Source organism: Pseudopipra pipra, chromosome W (assembly GCF_036250125.1).
Source record: "Pseudopipra pipra isolate bDixPip1 chromosome W, bDixPip1.hap1, whole genome shotgun sequence".
Taxonomy (NCBI): Eukaryota; Metazoa; Chordata; class Aves; order Passeriformes; family Pipridae; genus Pseudopipra; species Pseudopipra pipra.
The window spans coordinates 17493935-17518264 of record NC_087580.1 but is presented as its reverse complement, the minus strand read 5'-3'; the positions used below and the strand labels follow the sequence as shown (position 1 = coordinate 17518264).

The following is a 24330-nucleotide window of genomic DNA, read 5'->3' as shown; positions in this document are numbered from 1 at the left end:
CGGCACACGGCAGGGGCAACATGGCGGTGCCTCCGGTGCCACTCTCCTTCTGCACGTTGACTGTGCAACCACCGTGTCACGGTCGCCCCGTAACGGTCCAGGGGTCGGCGCTGCTCTGTAATGGTCCTCGGCTCCAACAGCACTGCTTGCTGCTCTGTATGGCATGGTCTCAGCTGCAGCCATGGGCGCTGGCATAAAGCCAGCATCCCCCCCGGCTGCCATGCTCATGCTGCCAGCCCCCAAGCCATGCTCCTTCACACCACACGCTGCCACTGCACTGTTCCCCCCAAGGGCTCCCCCTCCCCCTCATCCCCCCTGACCAACGTGCATTCCCCCCCTGCCCCACTCGGTCGGTGGGGGGGCTGGGGTTGAAGGGGGGGGGGTTGAGGGGAAAGGAGTGAAGGGGGGGGAAGTCCACTCTCCCGGGTGCATTTGCCTTTCTGTAGTGCTTATTCAAGGCTATCATAATGTCTTTCCATGTAGGCAAATTCTTGAGGGCGTCTGTTTTTCCCTCACTGGCTTTTTCAATAATTTTGTTCCCTATTTTCCTCCAAGATGACACTTGACAAGGTCCAGTCAGAGGGAATGCAGGTTCAGGCAACGAAATCCAATATAACAAGTCCCATAACTTACTTTCTTCTATGGTTGTTCTTGTAAAAGTTGAGAGACAGCTTCTGCTGTTTGTTTGATTTTTGGAGTAATTCCCTCCTGACGGGTAAACCACCCTCCCATATTCGCCAATTTTTGGTTACCTCTGTGCGGAAGCTCTGTTGTCCTTTCTTCTGGTCCTTTTTTCTTCCTTTTTTGTTCCTTTTTGCAGAGGTAACCCAGCGCGCTGAATTCTTTCTTTTCTTCCTTTTGGTTTTGGCGATATGGACACCCCCGGACAGGTTCCCCAGAGCTTCTGCTCCTGGTTGCCGGTAACCTGCTGAAGACCCTGTTCGGGCTCCATTTGAGGTGCTGTTCAAGGCACGAACCCCACTCTGACACGAACAAGTGCCAGAGCAGAAATACCATTTATTCAAACTGCCTAGGTTTAAATACCACGCCTGAACATGTCACGTGACCCTCTAACCAAAGACAATCAAATATTGTCTGAGAACCCGGGAGACCACAACTCCCATGGTTCATTGCTACATTCTTCCTGCCACACTTCCCTTCTTCTGCCCCACCCCCAACAGCTTTGCCAGCTCTTCCTGGCCAGAGGAAGGCTTAACCAAAGAGCTCGAATCACATAACATCCTGCCTTGGAAGGGACCCACAAGGGTCGCCCAGTCCAACTCCTGGCCCTGTGCAGGACAGCACAGCCATCCCACCGTGTGCCTGAGAGCGTTGTCCAAACGCTCCTTGAGCTCTGGCAGCCTTGGGGCCGTGACCACTGCCCTGGGCAGCCCGTTCCAGTGCCCGACCACCCTCCGGGGAAAGCACCAGGGCAGTTGAAGTCTCCACGAGAAGCAGGGACTGTGACCTGGAGGCTGCTTCAAGCTGCCTGTAGAGGTCTCCTCCCCATCTTGCTCCTGCTCAGGAGGCCTGGAGCAAACCCCCACAGCAGTGTGCCCATTCCCAGCCTGCCCGCCCTTTGATCCTGACCCATCAACTCCTGAGTGGCTCGCCATCCCCCCCAAGACAGAGGTCGAGACCTTCCGAGTGTCACCTCCCCGAGATCTACGGATGTCGTCTCCCTGGGCTCCTGTGAGGCCCCGCATGTGGTTGCCAGCGCATTCTTCCCTCTCCCTTATGGGCCCTGTCCAATGCAGCCCCAGGGCAGCCCGGAGGAGCCCTGTCTGGGGCTGCGCTGGGGTGACCGGGGACACGGTGGGCTCACTGGGAGCAGCCTTCCAAAGCCCCAGAGCGGCAGGATGGTGCCCAGGCTCTGCTCAGGGCTGCTTTGGGCGTGGGGCCGTCTGCGCGAGTCCTGCACGGGACCCATGTGTCCTGGCTGCCACGCCAAAGGGCTGCTTCCCCAGGCGAAGGGGACAGGGGAGTGACCCTGCGTGAGAGCCTGCACCTCTGGCAGTGACTCAGGCCCGGGGTGCCCTTTGGGTGCCCTTGGTGCCCTTTGGGCCTTGCTGGATCTGCTTGCTGCCATTTGCTGGGGCCACCCTGCACTCCCTCCCCATTCCAGGCAGACACAGGCAGGTGTTGGAATAAAATCTTTTCTTCCGTAACCAGAAGAAAACTGTTAACTATATCTACGGAACGGCGGAGGGGGTCAGACAGAAATGCACACAAATCAACAGGATTGGCAAAAATGTCCGCTTTATTAGAGGACAGACAGCTCATATGCTGCCTATGACACACAGACATGTGGTTCTTCCCCAGGTTACATTGGATACATAAGGCAAACATACTGTGGTGTACAGTACTAATTGGATATCAGCAGGTGTCCATAAGCCTTGTTTTCCTGCCAGAACAACTCCTCCTTCACCTTGCCACAAGGCCTGCAGCCATAGAAGTGGCGCAGTATTTTTTACTCTCTGCACCCAGCCATGCCAAGGGGAAGGTCTCAGAAATGCAACTGAAATTGTTCACACAATTTCTGTCCACCGACATCTACGTCTACATCTATCTCTACATCTTCCCTACATCTCTATCTACATCTTCCCCACATAAACACCCTCCCTCCCTCCCGCTGGGATAGATCCCCAAACGATCTATCCCTCCAACTGGCATAGATCCCCAAACGATCTATGCCTCAACCTGGGATAGGTCCCCAAACGACCTATCCCTCAAACAGGGATAGGTCCCCAAACGACCTATCCCTTTAACAGGCCTAAGCCAATCTTCCTGCCCCAGCCCCGGCTGCGGGAGCCTTGATCTTGATGGCAGGCCCTGGCTCAGAGCCCCCCTTCCTCTTCGCCCCCCGCCTTTCCAGCTTGGTGTCGCCACTGTCCGTGGGCGCGGGGACGCTGCTGCCACCATCCTGGCTGGTCCCTGCAGCCCCCGGGGAGGAAGCCAAGTGCCCCTGAGTCCCCTGCGGCAGGACCTTCCCACTCAGCAGAGCGCGGCTGGTTGGAGTCACCCCAGGCTCCCTGGTGGCTTGGAGCTGGGGTGCGGCTGAGGGGCTGGCGGTGGTGTGCCTGGGCGGGGAGGTGTCCTCCTCCATGGCGACATCGCTGGCCAGCGAGAGGTCGCAGCCTCGGGGGGCGTCCTCCTCCATGGAGACGTCGCTGGCCAGCGAGAGGTCACAGCCGCGGGCGGTGTCCTCCTCCATGGGGACGTCGGTGGCCAGTGAGAGGTCGCAGCCGCGGGGGGCGTCCTCCTCCATGGAGACGTCACTGGCCAGGCTGATGTTAAGTGCCGGGGTGACGTCCACATCCATGGGGGTGCTCCCGTCTGGGGGGCTGCCACTGCCCAGGGGTGTCCCGGAGGGGTTGGCTGAGCTGGCAGGGCTGCGCTGGCTGTGCCGTGCTGCTGGGACCGGGGCCACTGCTCTCCCCTGATGGTGGTAGGGCTGCAGTTGACCCTGGGGGGCACGTTGGTCTGCCCCAGCCAGGGGCTTCCCACTGCCCTGGGGCCCCCCCCGGGCAGTGTTGGATGTTACAGCAACGCCAGGGCTGCTTGCCAGTGGGGCTGGTGGAGGCAGGTTGGCTGAGCCTGTGAGAAAGAGCAAAGCCTGGAAGTCACATCCCGAGCTGGGGCCGTCAGGCGCTGAGAGGACTGAGGAGGAGGAGGAGGAGGGCGAGGTGCAGGGGAGGAAGGGCTGTGAATGTCCCCACCGTGCACTGCGGGGCTTTCGGGGTCAGGCTCTGTCCTCACCTTTGGTGCCGGAGCTTTGGGGGGAGCGGAAGAGCTGCACGAGCCGGGTCAGGGCTGATCTCCAGCTCACAGAGCGGCGCCACAGAGCTGACAGGGCCATGGTCAGTCACGCTCGGTGGCCGGTCGCTTCTGTTGACTGGACACAGGTCTGGATGCTCCTCTTGGAGCGTCTCCAGGGATGGAATGTCGGGCCTCCCATTGTGTCATAGACACAGCAGTAATGCTGGGGCTTCCCTTCTTCTGCCCCACCCCCAACAGCTTTGCCAGCTCTTCCTGGCCAGAGGAAGCCTTAACCAAAGAGCTCGAATCACATAACATCCTGCCTTGGAAGGGACCCACAAGGGTCGCCCAGTCCAACTCCTGGCCCTGTGCAGGACAGCACAGCCATCCCACCGTGTGCCTGAGAGCGTTGTCCAAACGCTCCTTGAGCTCTGGCAGCCTTGGGGCCGTGACCACTGCCCTGGGCAGCCCGTTCCAGTGCCCGACCACCCTCCAGGGAAAGCACCTTTTCCTAATGTCCAACCTAAGCCTCCGCTGACACAGCTCCGGCCGTTCCCTCGGCTCCTGTCCCTGGTCCCACAGAGCAGAAATGGTCGCTGCCCCTTGGCAGGAAGCTGCAGCCCCCCAGGAGATCTGACCTCAGTCTCCTCTTCTCCAGGCTCAACAGCCCCAGTGACCTCAGACCTCAAGTGCAAGGTCCTGCACCTGGCTCAGGGCTTGGCTGGTGCCACCTGGCACAACATCAGCTTGCAAATTTTGCAACACAACAGGGAGGACCAAGAAGGCTTTGGCTAAGAGAGACTGTTTCCAAGGGACTGGAGCGACAGACCAAGGGGCAATGGCTTGGCGCTGGCAGAGGGCAGGCTTAGATGGCATATGGGAAAGAAAGCCTTCGCGGGGAGAGTGGTGGGGCCCTGGCACAGGTTGTCCAGAGAAGCTGTGGCTGCCCCATCCCTGCAAGTGTTCAGGGCCAGGTTGGACGCGGCTTGGAGCAAGCTGGTCTAGCGGAAGGTGTCCCTGCCCGTGGCAGAGGGGTGGTTGGAAGCAGATGAGCTTTCAGGTCCCTTCCTTCCAACACCAACTGCTCTAGGAGTCTTGAAAAACAGGAGACTTCTGCAGAAGCCAGGAGGTGAATAAAAACATTTGCCACTTAAACACAAAGTCTTGTTACCAAGGGGCATCACCTTATTCTGGGGACTACTCTCATGACTTCTCACCACTGGAAGCTGACATTGCTGAAAGCCATAGAAATTGACCTAAAATTGACCAAACAATCCGACAAAAGCTCCCTGATGGAAGGATCCTGGAGCAAGCATATCATCCTGGAGGCAATGACAGGGCAATTTCTGCGCCTCTGCCGTAAACCTGTCAGTTCTGGCCCTGCCCTGGGGAGGTTTTTTTCGGCTCTCCATGCCACGGGAAGACAAGTGCGGACAAGAAGAACAGGGTTCTGTCCGCTCAGGGTCAAAGGCGCTTTATAGGTCTGTGCTGTGATCTGTTGGAGTTGAGCTCCTGTCTAGAAAACGAGGGCTTTCGGGACTGCTCAGCATCTGGCTCCTCCCGTGGAATCAGATGTTCCAAGCAGGGAAGGGGATGTCCAAGAGGGGTTCTGCCCACTTGAATTTCTGAACTTGTGGAGCTCTCCTGGCGCTTCTGGGCGTAGTGATTCCGTGGATGTCAATTGGCTGTTCTGGAGAAAAGCTGGGGATTAAAAGGAGTAGTGAGAGAACCAGACTGAAAATGGGTGAAGGTGTTGCAGGAAGTGAGGCTGGGCAGCAAGAGCAGTGAGTGAGGGGAAAAAAGGGATTTCAGGCAAGAAGGAAGAAGATCCCTGAAGAGGCTCAAGGCAGCTCTCCTCAGCTCCACGCTTCTAGTCTTACAGGCTGCCTTGCTTCCTCCTCCCGCCGTCCCGAGCTCCACTCTTAGCACTAGGAAGGTGCTCTTGCAAAGGGTGTAGTGCAGTCACGGTTGGCAGTGAGAAGCGACAAGTCACTGGTTGCTCAGTTGTCAGTTCCCAAGAGGTGCCGTTTGCCCGGAGACAGGGGGCCCAGTCAGCAGCACAGAAGGTCTCAGGTGGCCACGTCCTCCCTTTTGAAGCGGCCTCCACTTTGAAAAATGGCAGTGGCCTTCCGAGCCACCTCATCGGGACGTAGTGGGGGGCACAGAGCAGGCGTGTCGGGAAGCCTGTAAGCCCAGAGTATCTCAGCCAGTGGAGAAACGGGCAGGGAGCAGCGCTGCGGGCAAAGGTGTGGGAACCCAAACCCAGCTTTCAGCAAAGGAAAACAAGGGCTGACAAAAACCTCGTGATCTGAAGGAGCTGGACCCTTCTCAGAAGACCTGTTAAAGTTCTACCTCATGGATCAAGCTTGGCTCCAGCAGAAATCAGAAAGGACGTTTCAGATGATTGTATCAAACCATGTCTAAACCCCTGTAATCCCTCTGTCCCCCATGTAATCCTACTAGAAGAAAAATTAACTGTTTGGAAATTGCAGTAAAAATTTGTGTAACTCCCCAATTAACATAGGTTGTCCCCTTCATTAACATACAGCCCCAGATGCCTTTACAATAGTGTTCTCGTGTTCAATAAACTATTCCAGTTCCCCATACTGGGATCGTGTCTAGCTTTTATTTTTCAGACCGCCACTCAAAGGGGCTAAAAGGGGGCTGCGACCTGCACTGAGCTGAGCCACCTCACTGCGGTTTGTCCAGTGAAGTCTCCCTTTTATTGCAATAAAAGTTTATTTTTTTTCGTCGGCTCCTCGATCTCCTGGCTATTTCTGTGTTTCCCACTGGCTGGAATTTCAGACGACCACAATCCCATGGTCTCTACAGCCCCGGCTGTCCCGCACCTTCCCATCTCCAACAAGGTCTTTGCTGTGTGTTAGGAAGAGGTGGAGCAGCACAGCGTTCCTTTGGCTTGTCAGAGGCTCCAGCCCCCTGGGCCAGGAAGTTGTCGTCACCGCTTTCCGGGAACTTGCTGGACTCTTGGTGCTTGGCTGTGTTGCTTCTCCAGCTGCCGCCAGGGCAGTTGAAGTCTCCACGAGAAGCAGGGACTGTGACCTGGAGGCTGCTTCAAGCTGCCTGTAGAGGTCTCCTCCCCATCTTGCTCCTGCTCAGGAGGCCTGGAGCAAACCCCCACAGCAGTGTGCCCATTCCCAGCCTGCCCACCCTTTGATCCTGACCCATCAACTCCTGAGTGGCTCGCCATCCCCCCCAAGACAGAGGTCGAGACCTTCCGAGTGTCACCTCCCCGAGATCTACGGATGTCGTCTCCCTGGGCTCCTGTGAGGCCCCGCATGTGGTTGCCAGCGCATTCTTCCCTCTCCCTTATGGGCCCTGTCCAATGCAGCCCCAGGGCAGCCCGGAGGAGCCCTGTCTGGGGCTGCGCTGGGGTGACCGGGGACACGGTGGGCTCACTGGGAGCAGCCTTCCAAAGCCCCAGAGCGGCAGGATGGTGCCCAGGCTCTGCTCAGGGCTGCTTTGGGCGTGGGGCCGTCTGCGCGAGTCCTGCACGGGACCCATGTGTCCTGGCTGCCACGCCAAAGGGCTGCTTCCCCAGGCGAAGGGGACAGGGGAGTGACCCTGCGTGAGAGCCTGCACCTCTGGCAGTGACTCAGGCCTGGGGTGCCCTTTGGGTGCCCTTGGTGCCCTTTGGGCCTTGCTGGATCTGCTTGCTGCCATTTGCTGGGGCCACCCTGCACTCCCTCCCCATTCCAGGCAGACACAGGCAGGTGTTGGAATAAAATCTTTTCTTCCGTAACCAGAAGAAAACTGTTAACTATATCTACGGAACGGCGGAGGGGGTCAGACAGAAATGCACACAAATCAACAGGATTGGCAAAAATGTCCACTTTATTAGAGGACAGACAGCTCATATGCTGCCTGCGACACACAGACATGTGGTTCTTCCCCAGGTTACATTGGATACATAAGGCAAACATACTGTGGTGTACAGTACTAATTGGATATCAGCAGGTGTCCATAAGCCTTGTTTTCCTGCCAGAACAACTCCTCCTTTACCTTGGCACAAGGCCTGCAGCCATAGAAGTGGTGCAGTATTTTTTTACTCTCTGCACCCAGCCATGCCAAGGGGAAGGTCTCAGAAATGCAACTGAAATTGTTCACACAATTTCTGTCCACCGACATCTACGTCTACATCTATCTCTACATCTTCCCTACATCTCTATCTACATCTTCCCCACATAAACACCCTCCCTCCCTCCCGCTGGGATAGATCCCCAAACGATCTATCCCTCCAACTGGCATAGATCCCCAAACGATCTATGCCTCAACCTGGGATAGGTCCCCAAACGACCTATCCCTCAAACAGGGATAGGTCCCCAAACGACCTATCCCTTTAACAGGCCTAAGCCAATCTTCCTGCCCCAGCCCCGGCTGCGGGAGCCTTGATCTTCATGGCAGGCCCTGGCTCAGAGCCCCCCTTCCTCTTCGCCCCCCGCCTTTCCAGCTTGGCGTCTCCACTGTTCGTGGGCGCGGGGACGCTGCTGCCACCATCCTGGCTGGTCCCTGCAGCCCCCGGGGAGGAAGCCAAGTGCCCCTGAGTCCCCTGCGGCAGGACCTTCCCACTCAGCAGAGCGCGGCTGGTTGGAGTCACCCCAGGCTCCCTGGTGGCTTGGAGCTGGGGTGCGGCTGAGTGGCTGGCGGTGGTGTGCCTGGGCGGGGAGGTGTCCTCCTCCATGGGGACATCGCTGGCCAGCGAGAGGTCACAGCCTCGGGGGGCGTCCTCCTCCATGGGGACGTCGCTGACCAGCGAGAGGTCGCAGCCGCGGGCGGTGTCCTCCTCCATGGGGACGTCGGTGGCCAGTGAGAGGTCGCAGCCGCGGGGGGCGTCCTCCTCCATGGAGACGTCACTGGCCAGGCTGATGTTAAGTGCCGGGGTGACGTCCACATCCATGGGGGTGCTCCCGTCTGGGGGGCTGCCACTGCCCAGGGGTGTCCCGGAGGGGTTGGCTGAGCTGGCAGGGCTGCGCTGGCTGTGCCGCACTGCTGGGACCGGGGCCACTGCTCTCCCCTGATGGTGGTAGGGCTGCAGTTGACCCTGGGGGGCACGTTGGTCTGCCCCAGCCAGGGGCTTCCCACTGCCCTGGGGCCCCCCCTGGGCATTGTTGGATGGAACAGGAACGCCAGGGCTGCTTGCCAGTGGGGCTGGTGGAGGCAGGTTGGCTGAGCCTGTGAGAAAGAGCAAAGCCTGGAAGTCACATCCCGAGCTGGGGCCATCAGGCGCTGAGAGGACTGAGGAGGAGGAGGAGGAGGGCGAGGTGCAGGGGAGGAAGGGCTGTGAATGTCCCCACCGTGCACTGCGGGGCTTTCGGGGTCAGGCTCTGTCCTCACCTTTGGTGCCGGAGCTTTGGGGGGAGCGGAAGAGCTGCACGAGCCGGGTCAGGGCTGATCTCCAGCTCACAGAGCGGCGCCACAGAGCTGACAGGGCCATGGTCCGTCACGCTCGGTGGCCGGTCGCTTCTGTTGACTGGACACAGGTCTGGATGCTCCTCTTGGAGCGTCTCCAGGGATGGAATGTCGGGCCTCCCATTGTGTCATAGAGACAGCAGTAATGCTGGGGCTTCCCTTCTTCTGCCCCACCCCCAACAGCTTTGCCAGCTCTTCCTGGCCAGAGGAAGCCTTAACCAAAGAGCTCGAATCACATAACATCCTGCCTTGGAAGGGACCCACAAGGGTCGCCCAGTCCAACTCCTGGCCCTGTGCAGGACAGCACAGCCATCCCACCGTGTGCCTGAGAGCGTTGTCCAAACGCTCCTTGAGCTCTGGCAGCCTTGGGGCCGTGACCACTGCCCTGGGCAGCCCGTTCCAGTGCCCGACCACCCTCCGGGGAAAGCACCTTTTCCTAATGTCCAACCTAAGCCTCCGCTGACACAGCTCCGGCCGTTCCCTCGGCTCCTGTCCCTGGTCCCACAGAGCAGAAATGGTCGCTGCCCCTTGGCAGGAAGCTGCAGCCCCCCAGGAGATCTGACCTCAGTCTCCTCTTCTCCAGGCTCAACAGCCCCAGTGACCTCAGACCTCAAGTGCAAGGTCCTGCACCTGGTTCAGGGCTTGGCTGGTGCCACCTGGCACAACGTCAGCTTGCAAATTTTGCAACACAACAGGGAGGACCAAGAAGGCTTTGGCTAAGAGAGACTGTTTACAAGGGACTGGAGCGACAGACCAAGGGGCAATGGCTTGGCGCTGGCAGAGGGCAGGCTTAGATGGCATATGGGAAAGAAAGCCTTCCCGGGGAGAGTGGTGGGGCCCTGGCACAGGTTGTCCAGAGAAGCTGTGGCTGCCCCATCCCTGGAATTGTTCAGGGCCAGGTTGGACGCGGCTTGGAGCAAGCTGGTTGTCATGGTTTGAGATAGTCCCCAAATCCAATTCCCTAGGTCCATCCCCCCTCCCACATCTCAACCCAATGTGAGATGGGTTTTTCCAGACAGAACATGCCAGACTCAAAGTGGGGGAAAAGGGAATATATTACAATGACTGTACATATAAATACCATATCACATTATACACACGATCACAACTATCTCTACTATGACATATAGTATTTACAATGGATCAGATCTCTTCTCCCCTCCGAATAAAAGTCTAGGAGGGAAAGAAGGATAGATCCCTTCCAGTCTCTGAGCAGCAGCATCTTCTGAGGCAGCAGTCTGTCTGTCTTCTCCACATGCAGCAGCTGATAGCTGGCTTTCTGCCAGCACTCAACGAGGGAGATATCCAACCTCCCTCGGCCCCATCGCCTCAACTGAGGGTTCTTCCGTGGGCTTCGTAACCCCAGACAAGGTCGTTTCACCACGTCATATCACGAAGACACAGGGGGGTCTTCGTGACGGTCTGGTATCTTTTGCAGGGCCTCTGTGCCCTGTCTCTCAGGCTGCCACCGTGGCAGCAGTGCGAGGGGGGGAGCCAAGGTCACTCCCCCCTGCATTCCATCTGGCCGTCCCGGTCCAGCTCCAGGACGTCTCTGAGCTTCTCAGCTCCTCTCTCTCTCTCTCTCTAGTGCTGCTGTCCTCCAAGGCTCCTCTAAAATAGGAGTCCGTCTACTCCTCCTTTCTCGGAGGTCTCAAAGGAGTTTGAGGGGCTGGTACAGTCTTACCCCAAACTCTCTCTCTCTGCTGCTGGCTCTCTTTCTCCTCCCTTTCCAGAAGTCTTCTCTCCGGCGCTGCATGTTGTTTCTGCTGCTCCTTCAGTTCAGGTCTTATCAGTCCTGGCTCTCTGCCACCGTTTCTCTGGTCAGCGTCAGTTGCTGCTCTGTGCCCATGGAGAAAAGCATCTTCCGGCATAACTACAGGCACCTAGCCCAGCTTATGCTGTTCCAGGTCCCTGCAGCCCCCCAGCCGGGGCTGGGAGGGGGCCAGAGGCCCCAAGGGGCACAGAGCCCCTACCTCGTGGATCACAACATGGCCACCTCTCCTACTACAACCCAAACTACAACTCATCTCTTCCGGTCTGGTTGTGATATGTTTACATTTCTGCAGGAGCGCCCATTGGACAGAACTTCAAAACTTCCAAGGGTTTCCACCCCTTGGGGTCTACCACTTTTTCTCAGCCCTCTGGGGGAAAACAAGGTTCAAACCACGACACTGGTCTAGCGGAAGGTGTCCCTGCCCGTGGCAGAGGGGTGGTTGGAAGCAGATGAGCTTTCAGGTCCCTTCCTTCCAACACCAACTGCTCTAGGAGTCTAGGAGTCTTGAAAAACAGGAGACTTCTGCAGAAGCCAGGAGGTGAATAAAAACATTTGCCACTTAAACACAAAGTCTTGTTACCAAGGGGCATCACCCGATTCTGGGGACTACTCTCATGACTTCTCACCACTGGAAGCTGACATTGCTGAAAGCCATAGAAATTGACCTAAAATTGACCAAACAATCCGACAAAAGCTCCCTGATGGAAGGATCCTGGAGCAAGCATATCATCCTGGAGGCAATGACAGGGCAATTTCTGCCCCTCTGCCGTAAACCTGTCAGTTCTGGCCCTACCCTGGAGAGGTTTTTTTCGGCTCTCCATTCCATGGGAAGACAAGTGCGGACAAGAAGAACAGGGTTCTGTCCGCTCGGGGTCAAAGGCGCTTTATAGGTCTGTGCTGTGATCTGTTGGAGTTGAGCTCCTGTCTAGAAAACGAGGGCTTTCGGGACTGCTCAGCATCTGGCTCCTCCCGTGGAATCAGATGTTCCAAGCAGGGAAGGGGATGTCCAAGAGGGGTTCTGCCCACTTGAACTTCTGAACTTGTGGAGCTCTCCTGGCGCTTCTGGGCGTAGTGATTCTGTGGATGTCAATTGGCTGTTCTGGAGAAAAGCTGGGGATTAAAAGAAGTAGTGAGAGAACCAGACTGAAAATGGGTGAAGGTGTTGCAGGAAGTGAGGCTGGGCAGCAAGAGCAGTGAGTGAGGGGAAAAAAGGATTTCAGGCAAGAAGGAAGAAGATCCCTGAAGAGGCTCAAGGCCTACTAGAAGAAAAATTAACTATTTGGAAATTGCAGTAAAAATTTGTGTAACTCCCCAATTAACATAGGTTGTCCCCTTCATTAACATACAACCCCAGATGCCTTTAAAATAGTGTTCTCGTGTTCAATAAACTATTCCAGTTCCCCATACTGGGATCGTGTCTAGCTTTTATTTTTCAGACCGCCACTCAAAGGGGCTAAAAGGGGGCTGCGACCTCCACTGAGCTGAGCCACCTCACTGCGGTTTGTCCAGTGAAGTCTCCCTTTTATTGCAATAAAAGTTTATTTTTTTTTCGTCGGCTCCTCAATCTCCTGGCTATTTCTGTGTTTCCCACTGGCTGGAATTTCAGACGACCACAATCCCATGGTCCCTACAGCCCCGGCTGTCCCGGACCTTCCCGTCTCCAACAAACCTCAGCAGCTGCTCCCCGGGACGGGCCCCAGCCCCTGAGCGGAGCGCACAAGCACACTGCAGCCCGACACACGCTGCCCGGAGAGAGCCGTGTGAGACAGAACCATGGCCACCGCCGCTGCAGCCACCCCGGGCAGGGTCAGGGTGGAAGCCAGCGCCAGCGAACTGCCGCGCTGCCTCGGCAAGTTCCTGTATCGCCGCCCGCTACCGCGCTCAGCAGCAGCAGCCAAGCAGCGGCCAGAGGCGCGAGGTCAACACCCAGGAGCAGGTCCCTGAGGAAGGACCACCACCTCCGGCGCCCCAGCAAACAACGAGATCGAGAGACCCGCGCCGGCGGAAGCAGCAGCGGGACCCCAGCGGGAACCACTCAGAAGGCAGGAAGGACCCGGAATCGAAAGAGGCACCGGGAAAAACAAAGACAAGCAGAGCAGGAGGTATGCAAAAACCGGGGCTATGGAGCGTGAGCGGAGAAGAGGATCCCACAGAATCCCTGGGGGGCTCCGGGAAAGGTCCGAGGGAGGAAAGAGCCCAAGCGGGACCGTCGGCGAAGGAGGGAGCGAGCGGAAGCCCAGCGGCAGCAGCACGAGAGAAACCCAGGAACAGAGGGACCCGAGAGACAAACGGAGTGGGGCAGACACAAAGCTGCCGATTTCAGCAGTAGTCGAGGCAGCAAAAACCCCCTTCCTTGACTTTTTTCCTTTTTCTTTGCAGCCTAAACTAAGAACTGGTCTTTTTTTAGAAACCCTTTTGTTTATTAATCTAACTGTTTCAGTTTAACAGTGTGAGTAAGGCGAACAAAACGCTACCAATGGAGAGATTGTCCCCCTGCGCAAAAACAAAGAAAGAAAAAAAAAAAGGGAAAAGCGAAGGAAAGCAAAGACCCTTTGCTGAATGAAGATACCCTTCCATAGCTAATAGCCAAAATTGTTTTTAAATGTATGCATAGCTGTATTTTTGAAAATTTTAAAGTTCTCACAATAACAATTTTCCTTAAGTCCAAAAGCCAAATTAACGCAGAAAGACATATATTTGCCTTAAAAATAGAAGAAGTATATATTTTATCCTTGAACTATAGGAATGTTCATATGTATTTGAAATTTAAATTAAACATGAAGTAAAATATGCTTATGTTTTTACAGGTTATACTATCATAAAAAACAGAAAACATATATTACTAATCTAAGGGTGAGAAACAAAAAACGCCAATTTCTCAGTTCATAACCAAAAGACACTGTAAAATGAAACCCAAAAGTATGTTTGTATGATGTGTGTTCGATGGCCATCGAGTATGAATGTGTGAATGTACGCATGCGTGCGAAAATACAATAATTAATATGTTCTGATTTATACACAAATGCACATTACCTCACACATGCACAAACACCCTTAGATAAAGAACAGAAAACATATCATCCTGAGTTGAATAGAATTTCATTTGCAGAAATGTTTTAGGTTAAATAAAAGTTTTCAAAAACAAACACTAAAAAACACTTTCAGGTAAAAGTCAGGAGCACACGAACCCTGAAGTCATCAAGTTATTAAGTTTGGTTCAAAATCAATCGCTTATAAGTCAACAGAATCTTTAGAGAATAGCTTAAAAAAGATTTTATAAGAGTAATTTCTAATAAGAAATAATAGAAATAAGTTAAGTTGTTTAAACAAGTTTTATATTAATCCAGAGTTATTTAGTTTAGCATTGTTGGGAATTCTTCCTTCTTGCATTTTGTTCCTTGTTTACTTTTCTATATCCAAAAGTATCTAATAGTCTTTTTGATTGGTTTAATGCTTTTAATGTTAGTGCTAAGTTTAAGAAAATAATTTATGTAGCAATATGCAGAATGCCTTAAAACAGCTATGATTCCTTCACATGCCTTTATAATGCCAAACCTTGTGGCCCAAACTATTCTGACACACAATGCCTTTACATAATCATACTTTCCATCTCAGGTATATAAAAGGCTGTACATTGCCTTGAAAAAGGAGCTTCCATGTTAAAATTAATTTCACTTGTGGTATGAAAAGTAAGACTGCAATATTTCTTGTTAGATCCATTTAAGAATACATTTGCTTCTAAAATGCAGCTATAGAATTTGTTATTACCTCACTCTGAACCGATAGATCAAAGCATTGATAGTTGCAGAAAAAAATAGTAATCAAAACTTAGATTACATGTTTAGTTAGCATGATAAATTTAATAGTCTAGTTAAAGAAAACATTTATGGTAATATTTGTATTCCCTTGTATTTTGCCTTGCATTAGCAAACGTTTGATCAAAGTTTTTTCCAAGTTTTTTTGTTTTTTAGAAAAATAAAAAAAAAAGGGGCAAAGGTGTGGGAACCCAAACCCAGCTTTCAGCAAAGGAAAACAAGGGCTGACAAAAACCTCGTGATCTGAAGGAGCTGGACCCTTCTCAGAAGACCTGTTAAAGTTCTACCTCATGGATCAAGCTTGGCTCCAGCAGAAATCAGAAAGGACTTTTGAGATGATTGTATCAAACCATGTCTAAACCCCTGTAATCCCTCTGTCCCCCATGTAATCCTACTAGAAGAAAAATTAACTATTTGGAAATTGCAGTAAAAATTTGTGTAACTCCCCAATTAACATAGGTTGGCCCCTTCATTAACATACAGCCCCAGATGCCTTTACAATAGTGTTCTCGTGTTCAATAAACTATTCCAGTTCCCCATACTGGGAACGTGTCTAACTTTTATTTTTCAGACCGCCACTCAAAAAGGGGCTAAAAGGGGGCTGCGACCTGCACTGAGCTGAGCCACCTCACTGCGGTTTGTCCAGTGAAGTCTCCCTTTTATTGCAATAAAAGTTTATTTTTTTTCGTCGGCTCCTCGATCTCCTGGCTATTTCTGTGTTTCCCACTGGCTGGAATTTCAGACGACCACAATCCCATGGTCTCTACAGCCCCGGCTGTCCCGCACCTTCCCATCTCCAACAAGGTCTTTGCTGTGTGTTAGGAAGAGGTGGAGCAGCACAGCGTTCCTTTGGCTTGTCAGAGGCTCCAGCCCCCTGGGCCAGGAAGTTGTCGTCACCGCTTTCTGGGAACCTGCTGGACTCTTGGTGCTTGGCTGTGTTGCTTCTCCAGCTGCCGCCAGGGCAGTTGAAGTCTCCACGAGAAGCAGGGACTGTGACCTGGAGGTTGCTTCAAGCTGCCTGTAGAGGTCTCCTCCCCATCTTGCTCCTGCTCAGGAGGCCTGGAGCAAACCCCCACAGCAGTGTGCCCATTCCCAGCCTGCCCGCCCTTTGATCCTGACCCATCAACTCCTGAGTGGCTCGCCATCCCCCCCAAGACAGAGGTCGAGACCTTCCGAGTGTCACCTCCCCGAGATCTACGGATGTCGTCTCCCTGGGCTCCTGTGAGGCCCCGCATGTGGTTGCCAGCGCATTCTTCCCTCTCCCTTATGGGCCCTGTCCAATGCAGCCCCAGGGCAGCCCGGAGGAGCCCTGTCTGGGGCTGCGCTGGGGTGACCGGGGACACGGTGGGCTCACTGGGAGCAGCCTTCCAAAGCCCCAGAGCGGCAGGATGGTGCCCAGGCTCTGCTCAGGGCTGCTTTGGGCGTGGGGCCGTCTGCGCGAGTCCTGCACGGGACCCATGTGTCCTGGCTGCCACGCCAAAGGGCTGCTTCCCCAGGCGAAGGGGACAGGGGAGTGACCCTGCGTGAGAGCCTGCACCTCTGGTCGTGACTCAGGCCCGGGGTGCCCTTTGGGTGCCCTTGGTGCCCTTTGGGCCTTGCTGGATCTGCTTGCTGCCATTTGCTGGGGCCACCCTGCACTCCCTCCCCATTCCAGGCAGACACAGGCAGGTGTTGGAATAAAATCTTTTATGCCGTAACCAGAAGAAAACTGTTAACTATATCTACGGAACGGCGGAGGGGGTCAGACAGAAATGCACACAAATCCACGGGATTGGCAAAAATGTCCGCTTTATTAGAGGACAGACAGCTCATATGCTGCCTGTGACACACAGACATGTGATTCTTCCCCAGGTTACATTGGATACATAAGGAAAACATACTGTGGTGTACAGTACTAGCTGGATATCAGCAGGTGTCCATAAGACTTGTTTTCCTGCCAGAACAACTCCTCCTTCACCTTGGCACAAGGCCTGTAGCCATATTAGTGACGCAGTATTTTTTACTCTCTGCACCCAGCCATGCCAAGGGGAAGGTCTCAGAAATGCAACTGAAATTGTTCACACAATTTCTGTCCACCGACAAATCCCCCGTTGATGTTTGAACAATTTAAATTGCATTTCTGTAACATTCCTTACTGTATCCATAACATCTCAATAAGCTCAAACATACAACAACACCACCATCACCAATAAACTCAACAACCTATTGACCCTAAGATGTGTGCTCTCAAAGTGTGCCTAAAAGTGCTTCTTTAAATATAGGGTTTATTCTTAAAACTTCCACTCTGTCCAGAACATCCTTGGAAATGGAACTCCATTAAACTCTGGGCCATATGTCTTCTGTTATTCTTTTTCACACCTTGGCCCTTGAATAACACAATGACATGATCGTATATTAACACTGGATCTTCCGTTTCTATTGCACTCTTTGCATACCATTCTATTGCAGCCCGGAGAGTTTGTTCAGGATTTCTTGCCATTTTATGGAAAGGTATCGGTGTATTTGTTTATCCAAAAGTGTTTGTGTAAGTGAATATTCACACATATACATGCATACATTTTCATTCATTCTCTTTCACACGGTGGCCACCATCATTCAAACACACATCACACAAACATATTTTTGAATCTCATTTCACTGTGTCTCATGAGTAATGAAACCATACTAATTCTCTAGTACCTTATGGTGTTAAAGCTTCTCCACCAAACAGGTAAACTTTCCTCCACCAGTACCCAGTGAATAATCTAAGATCTTAACCTTCTATAATCATATGCTTAAACATACTAAAAAATTGTGCTCCAACAAAACTAAAAATACTGTGCCTTAACAACACTAAAATGTGCTCATAATGCTGACAAATTGTGCTCCTGTAATACTTACTTTAAAGTTCGTACACTCTCTTAAATCCTTAATTTCATGTGCTTAAAAAAACACTAAAAAGGTGTATATGACTAAGAAAAACTATGCTTATAATACCAAAAAGAATTGTGCTCCAAAAACTGTGTTCTAACAATATTGAGGAAACTGTTAGCCACAACAGCTCCTGATGTTACCATTGTTACCTGCAGAAAACAGCATCAACCTTGTTCTTTCTTTCCAAGGTTTCATTCATCATGCAGGCAGCTACAAACACCTGTGTACAAAAAAGACCTTAACATATGAAACAACTTTTGCAAATGAACTGAGGGGGTTGCCACCTGTTCTCTCCCCGTTTCTGTCTTGCAAAAGTGTTTTACAAATTCTTAAATCACTGACCCCTATACCAAATACACAGCATTGTCTGGCAACTTGGTAGTAGTTTTCAAAGTGGACAAGCAATTCACCCTTTCAAAGTTTTTCTAGTTTGGATATGATATAGAATTTTACCTCAAAAATTGTTATTGCACAGCCACATATAATTTTGGGAAGACTCGTAAGCCAAAAGGTTTCTGTCATATGATGATTCCAAATAAATCTTGCTACCCACTGTAACACTACTGAGATGAAACACAGAAAAATACAAGCACTACAAAATAGTTAATGTCTGATGTAGAGTTCCCAAACCACACCAGTCTGCCTGATCTTCACAAACATCACTGATGTGACATGAGCAGCACAGAAACAGATCGTTGTATACAGCGACAACCCTTAGGCCTCAGGATGTTAAAAGTTCTATAGTTTTCCATTGTCTTCCTTTCCCCTTAGTGACACGTCTGCCCTATCTCAGTCAAGAAATCATCTTCTAAATCTGCATCTAAACAGACATTCCTCTGCTCCACAATTTGCACAGGCAACACGGAGAAAAAAGGTGTTTTTCGCAGAGTGTGATCTTTTGGCAGCTCTGGATGAGTTGTGGGGAGAGAATCCTCCTCTTTCCTAGATACCAGTGACAAGCAGTCTGCAGTGGAGTTGCTTTCCAAACAGCTGAATGTTTGTGTACATTCAGTGGTAGACCTATTTCTGTTTTCTCACTTTTTTCTCCTTGGCAAAGGCTGTTTGGTTCAAGTTGGCTGCCAGAATGCAGGAGCGCTTTTGATTCCTGAGTATGTTCTACCTCAGTGCTGGCTTCCTGCAGTTCATCTTTGTCCACTTCTTCATGCATCAGGCACAGATTTGTATTAAACTCACATTGAACTTCACAAGCTACAATATTAGTAGGTTTCTTTGGATTCTGAGATACACTAATGTCTTTAAAATCCTTTCCACTGCTGTCTTCAGTTACACTTTGGACTTTGGCTTCTGGATTGTCAGGTAAACTTTCAATCTGTCCATGTTTAATTTCCAATATATTTTTTTTTTTCTAAGTTGATTGCACTACTGGTTAATTGGTTAATTATTTCTGCATCACTGTATGTTTGAATTCATAATGCTTCAGTGAAGACAAGTCTTCATCCTTGGATTCATATTCTTTGTGAGATATGAATGAAAGCACCTCTGGCATAACCTCTGCCAAACTATCTGTGCTTGTTTCCATACAGATTATCTCTTTTTCAGACATCTCTACTGGTGTTGCAGATTGGCTGTAACTTGCACTGGCAGCAACAGCTAAAGGGTGACATCGATATGTTGTCTCCTGTGAGGAAAAATCTGTCTCTGTTGTTATGCCTTCTGCAGATATTTGGTCATAATCCGTTTCTTGCATTGTTTCCAAATTACTCTCCCCAGACCTGAGGAGACATTCTGTAACAGTTGATTCTGCTCCATGTCCAGCCAGTGTCTGAAACTCATAGCTGCTTACTAGAGAGCAGTTCTTATTTGCTAAGTCACTGAGAAAGAAACCCTCATCAGGTGTTGGTATTTTTTTGTATTGGCAAAAGCTGCCCATGGTTTCCAAATTGGATGTGTTTTACTGCAGATGTCTGTGTTGAGGTCATATTATGAGCAAGTCCCATAGAAGATTCAGCAGTAGATGCACTGACAGATGCACTTCCCCTGCCTGAATCTGTCACACTTGATTGTGCCATCAAGTTATTATAGTCATTGTCAAGCTCATCTTTTGAAAAAGTTCGCATTTAAGTCTATGACAGTGAAAAAATACTGTTTGATCATTCTGTTTAATACTCAGCCTTAAGCTACATGTGCAGTTCAGAAGGATATAGAAGGCCAGATTCCAGCTTGCAGCCAGTTCCTTAGATGTGATCTACATCATCTCCTCGTGTTTTTAGTTCTTTTATCTATGAAATTTCGGTAAGAGAACAAAATTCACAACATAAGCAGCACAAAGGAAAACAAATAACTAGTTGTAAGAACATGTAACTCCATAATTGTGGAACAACAGCACAGAACAGGTAAAAACTACACCCATTATACTAAAATCCTAAATCACTCACAGGTTTTAATTAATTTCCCGAATGTAAAGCTAACTAAATCTAGCTTTGAGATCGTTATATTGGGAGGCAAACTAGAAAAATTTTACTAAATTCAACCTGACTCTAGTAGCTTTATTGCAATCTCTACTGATTTCCTGACAGATTATCATGTGGTCTCCAGACATTTCTGCTTTATAAATCAAATGGGCATAAAAAGTTCTAATTCACGCATCAATAGTTTTGGAAAAGTGTAATTTAGCAATCTGCTCTTTTATTGGTATAAAGTAAACACACACATTTTGCATCTTGTTAGGTTATTTTAAAAATAATCTGAAATTCATGTAGTATAACTGTTGACATAACATCAGTGCCAAGAGAGATAAGTCAAACTTCACAGCATAGTGTGTGCCTGAGTAGTGTTTTTAGAAAAGCAATGAGGCTGTATGCTATATCAGCAGTTATAAAACATTTAAAAACATATAATACGTTTTGTTTGACCAAACTGCTCTGTACATACTGTACGAATCCACGACAGAAGATATATATTAAAATCTGAAAAAAAATGTACTTGCTGCTATGTTATAAATAGAATATTAACAATTGCTTAAACAGTACATGAAATGCAACTCAAAGTTGCAACTCTGTCATAAACACAGAAGAAAAAAAAAAGGAAAAAATAATGAATTCACTAAACTTGACCAAGGAAAAGAAATAATATCAGACAGGAATGTAAATTAACATCCAAATGTTAAAATCAGCTGAGTAAACCTTTTTAAATACAATTCTAAAGATGTGATTTCCACTGTCACAATAACTTCTCAGTTTATAACAGGAAGATAGAGAGATGTTTTACCTAAGAATCAAGGAAATCCTCAGCCTGCCAGCTTTCCATTTATCTTATTTGCAGATTTGTAGTTTTTGGTGTATAAGTTCTACTCTCTCCCTAGTTCTGAGAAACTGCTGGAGGTGGTTTGAGTCCCACCCAGTTGCTAAGCAACAAATGATCTCTATTGTGTGAACCTTATGTCTCCTCCTGCTAAGACTGAACACGAAATTTGGGCAGAAGTTCTTTACAGGGGTAAAATGTGACTAAAACCAAGGCAACTCACTAAAGCTTTTATATAAAGATTCATTCTCTGGGAAACTCTTAAAATTTCTTGCATGCTAACTTTTAGTAAAACACAATCTTTTAGTTTTAAGTTATCCACAAGTGAGTAGAAGGACTAAAGAGAGAGAGATTCTGCTTTCTGTTCTCAGTTACCGACATGCCTGGATTCTGCGGGGCAACTCCCCCGCAAGTCAGTCACCGCCGAGCTGCTGTTCCCCGGGCTGCTCCGGGCGCCGTGCAGCTCCCGGGGATCCCCGTAGAAGTCTGGCTGGCTCTGCAGAAGTAGCTGTCGGCGTTGTCTCTGTCGCTGAGGTGCCTCTGCCGCCGAGGTGCCCCTGCCGCCTTTTGCCGTGGCTGCCAGCGCCGCCTCCCCCACGGCCGAGCCGGCGCAGCGGCAGCCCCAGCGCGCAGCCCCCAGCCCTGGAGCGCGGCCTCAGCACCCGCACGCCGGACTCTGGCAGCTGTTTGAGTAATCCTAAAGGGAATTTTTATGCTGTTATGTGTACCCGAGACACTCTAACGGGAGGAAATTCTCCCGGACTCTCACCTCTGGCTTTTAACAGTTACTAACAAACGTATGGCCGCTTCTCCACACACACACAAGCACGGTACCGTTAACAATACAGTGAGCTCACAACAACGTTGGACACACAACACTAACACGAGAGTTAACAAAAATACGGAAAGGCAGTTCTCTAGCCTGCCTCTCCTGTCAACGAGAAGTGGCACTTTTTCGGTGTTGCTCGTTGTGCTAATATAGCATCTTCTAATGCAAGGCACAATAGCTGCTACTTTCTTTCATATGTACCGTACCTGGTTCTGCTTTTTATTTTTTTTTTTTTCCGAAAACAGCGTCTGTTGCCATGGCAGCGATCCACAGTGGCTTTCTTCCGGGTTGCATGGTGGCTTCAGGCGCCAGCGGTGCAGCGCCATCTAGGGACGCGGAGGCTCCCAGCAGTGTCGGTCCAGTTGACACATGCGCAGTAGCAGGCACAGTGAGGAGCGACAGTGCCGACTGCGCAGCCGCAAGAGAGAGCGGTGCCGCGGGCTCGGCTCCAGCTTCATTCTCTGCCGCTAGTGATGTTCCTGCAGCCCCTACACATCCTGCTGCTACATGCACGGCGCTAAACGGAGGTGATCCCGCTGCTCCTAAGGGTCCTAGCATTCGCAACTTCGCAGCCGCAGGCACGGGGATCCCCCCTACAGCAGACCGAACGGGGCGGGGACCGGCCGTAGTCCCGCCATCTCCCGACAGAGCTGTTCGAACCTTTATGAGTTCCCGTCGCTCAGAACTTAACTCTTGTAGCGACCCAACTGCCAGACGCCAAAGCAGAGTACACGTTCTAGGGGCTCCTGACCCCGTAGAGATCTCGTCCCAAAAGAATTCCTTTATAGCGTCCCTTGTGGACACCTGAAAGGCGGTTCGAGCAGCGGGAAGTAGAGTCCTCGCTCTCACCCATGCCATCAACCCCTTAGGGGCGGTTCCATCAGAAACAGGCCCTCCTAGAGAGAATATATATCGGAGGAGCGTTTCCGCGGCCTCATCCTCTTTGGATGCCGCGGGCCCCATGCTCTCTCCCTCGGTCGACTCACCGGGCCAGGGTGAGATTCCTCTGTACCATGCGCATGGTTTTGTTCCGTGATGCCGGGGACAGCATCACCTCCCACGACTGCTTCCCTCAGCTCCTTCCGTTCGCCTTGCGTCCCTGCAGAACTCGACGAAGTAGGACTCCCTGTTAAATGGGCGCCAGATAACGGCGGAGGGGGTCAGACAGAAATGCACTCAAATCAATAGGATTGGCAAAAATGTCCGCTTTATTAGAGCACAGACAGCTCATATGCTGCCTGTGACACACAGACATGTGATTCTTCCCCAGCTTACATTGGATACATAAGGCAAACATACTGTGGTGTACAGTACTAATTGGATATCAGCAGGTGTCCATAAGACTTGTTTTCCTGCCAGAACAACTCCTCCTTCACCTTGGCACAAGGCCTGCAGCCATATTAGTGGCGCAGTATTTTTTTACTCTCTGCACCCAGCCATGCCAAGGTGAAGGTCTCAGAAATGCAACTGAAATTGTTCACACAATTTCTGTCCACCGACATTGTTGGAGACGGGAAGGTCCGGGACAGCCGGGGCTATAGAGACCATGGGATTGTGGTCGTCTGAAATTCCAGCCAGTGGGAAACACAGAAATAGCCAGGAGATCGAGGAGCCGACGAAAAAAAATAAACTTTTATTGCAATAAAAGGGAGACTTCACTGGACAAACCGCAGTGAGGTGGCTCAGCTCAGTGGAGGTCGCAGCCCCCTTTTAGCCCCTTTGCCCGCAGCGCTGCTCCCTGCCCGTTTCTCCACTGGCTGAGATACTCTGGGCTTACAGGCTTCCCGACACGCCTGCTCTGTGCCCCCCACTACGTCCCGATGAGGTGGCTCGGAAGGCCACTGCCATTTTTCAAAGTGGAGGCCGCTTCAAAAGGGAGGACGTGGCCACCTGAGACCTTCTGTGCTGCTGACTGGGCCCCCTGTCTCCGGGCAAACGGCACCTCTTGGGAACTGACAACTGAGCAACCAGTGACTTGTTGCTTCTCACTGCCAACCGTGACTGCACTACACCCTTTGCAAGAGCACCTTCCTAGTGCTAAGAGTGGAGCTCGGGATGGCGGGAGGAGGAAGCAAGGCAGCCTGTAAGACTAGAAGCGTGGAGCTGAGGAGAGCTGCCTTGAGCCTCTTCAGGGATCTTTTTCCTTCTTGCCTGAAATCCTTTTTTCCCCTCACTCACTGCTCTTGCTGCCCAGCCTCACTTCCTGCAACACCTTCACCCATTTTCAGTCTGGTTCTCTCACTACTTCTTTTAATCCCCAGCTTTTCTCCAGAACAGCCAATTGACATCCACGGAATCACTACGCCCAGAAGCGCCAGGAGAGCTCCACAAGTTCAGAAGTTCAAGTGGGCAGAACCCCTCTTGGACATCCCCTTCCCTGCTTGGAACATCTGATTCCACGGGAGGAGCCAGATGCTGAGCAGTCCCGAAAGCCCTCGTTTTCTAGACAGGAGCTCAACTCCAACAGATCACAGCACAGACCTAAAGCACCTTTGACCCTGAGCGGACAGAACCCTGTTCTTCTTGTCCGCACTTGTCTTCCCATGGAATGG

At 51.2% G+C, this 24330-nt stretch overlaps 1 long non-coding RNA gene across 1 annotated transcript; it reads right to left on the bottom strand.

The window, feature by feature from the left end:
* Positions 1-19789: 19789 nt before the first annotated feature.
* On the bottom strand, positions 19790-21318 carry LOC135406458 (uncharacterized). The gene is made up of 2 exons (XR_010426263.1): positions 20917-21318; positions 19790-19928 (listed from the first exon to the last, which is right to left on the bottom strand). It is a non-coding gene; the product is annotated as an uncharacterized LOC135406458 (long non-coding RNA).
* Positions 21319-24330: the final 3012 nt, after the last annotated feature.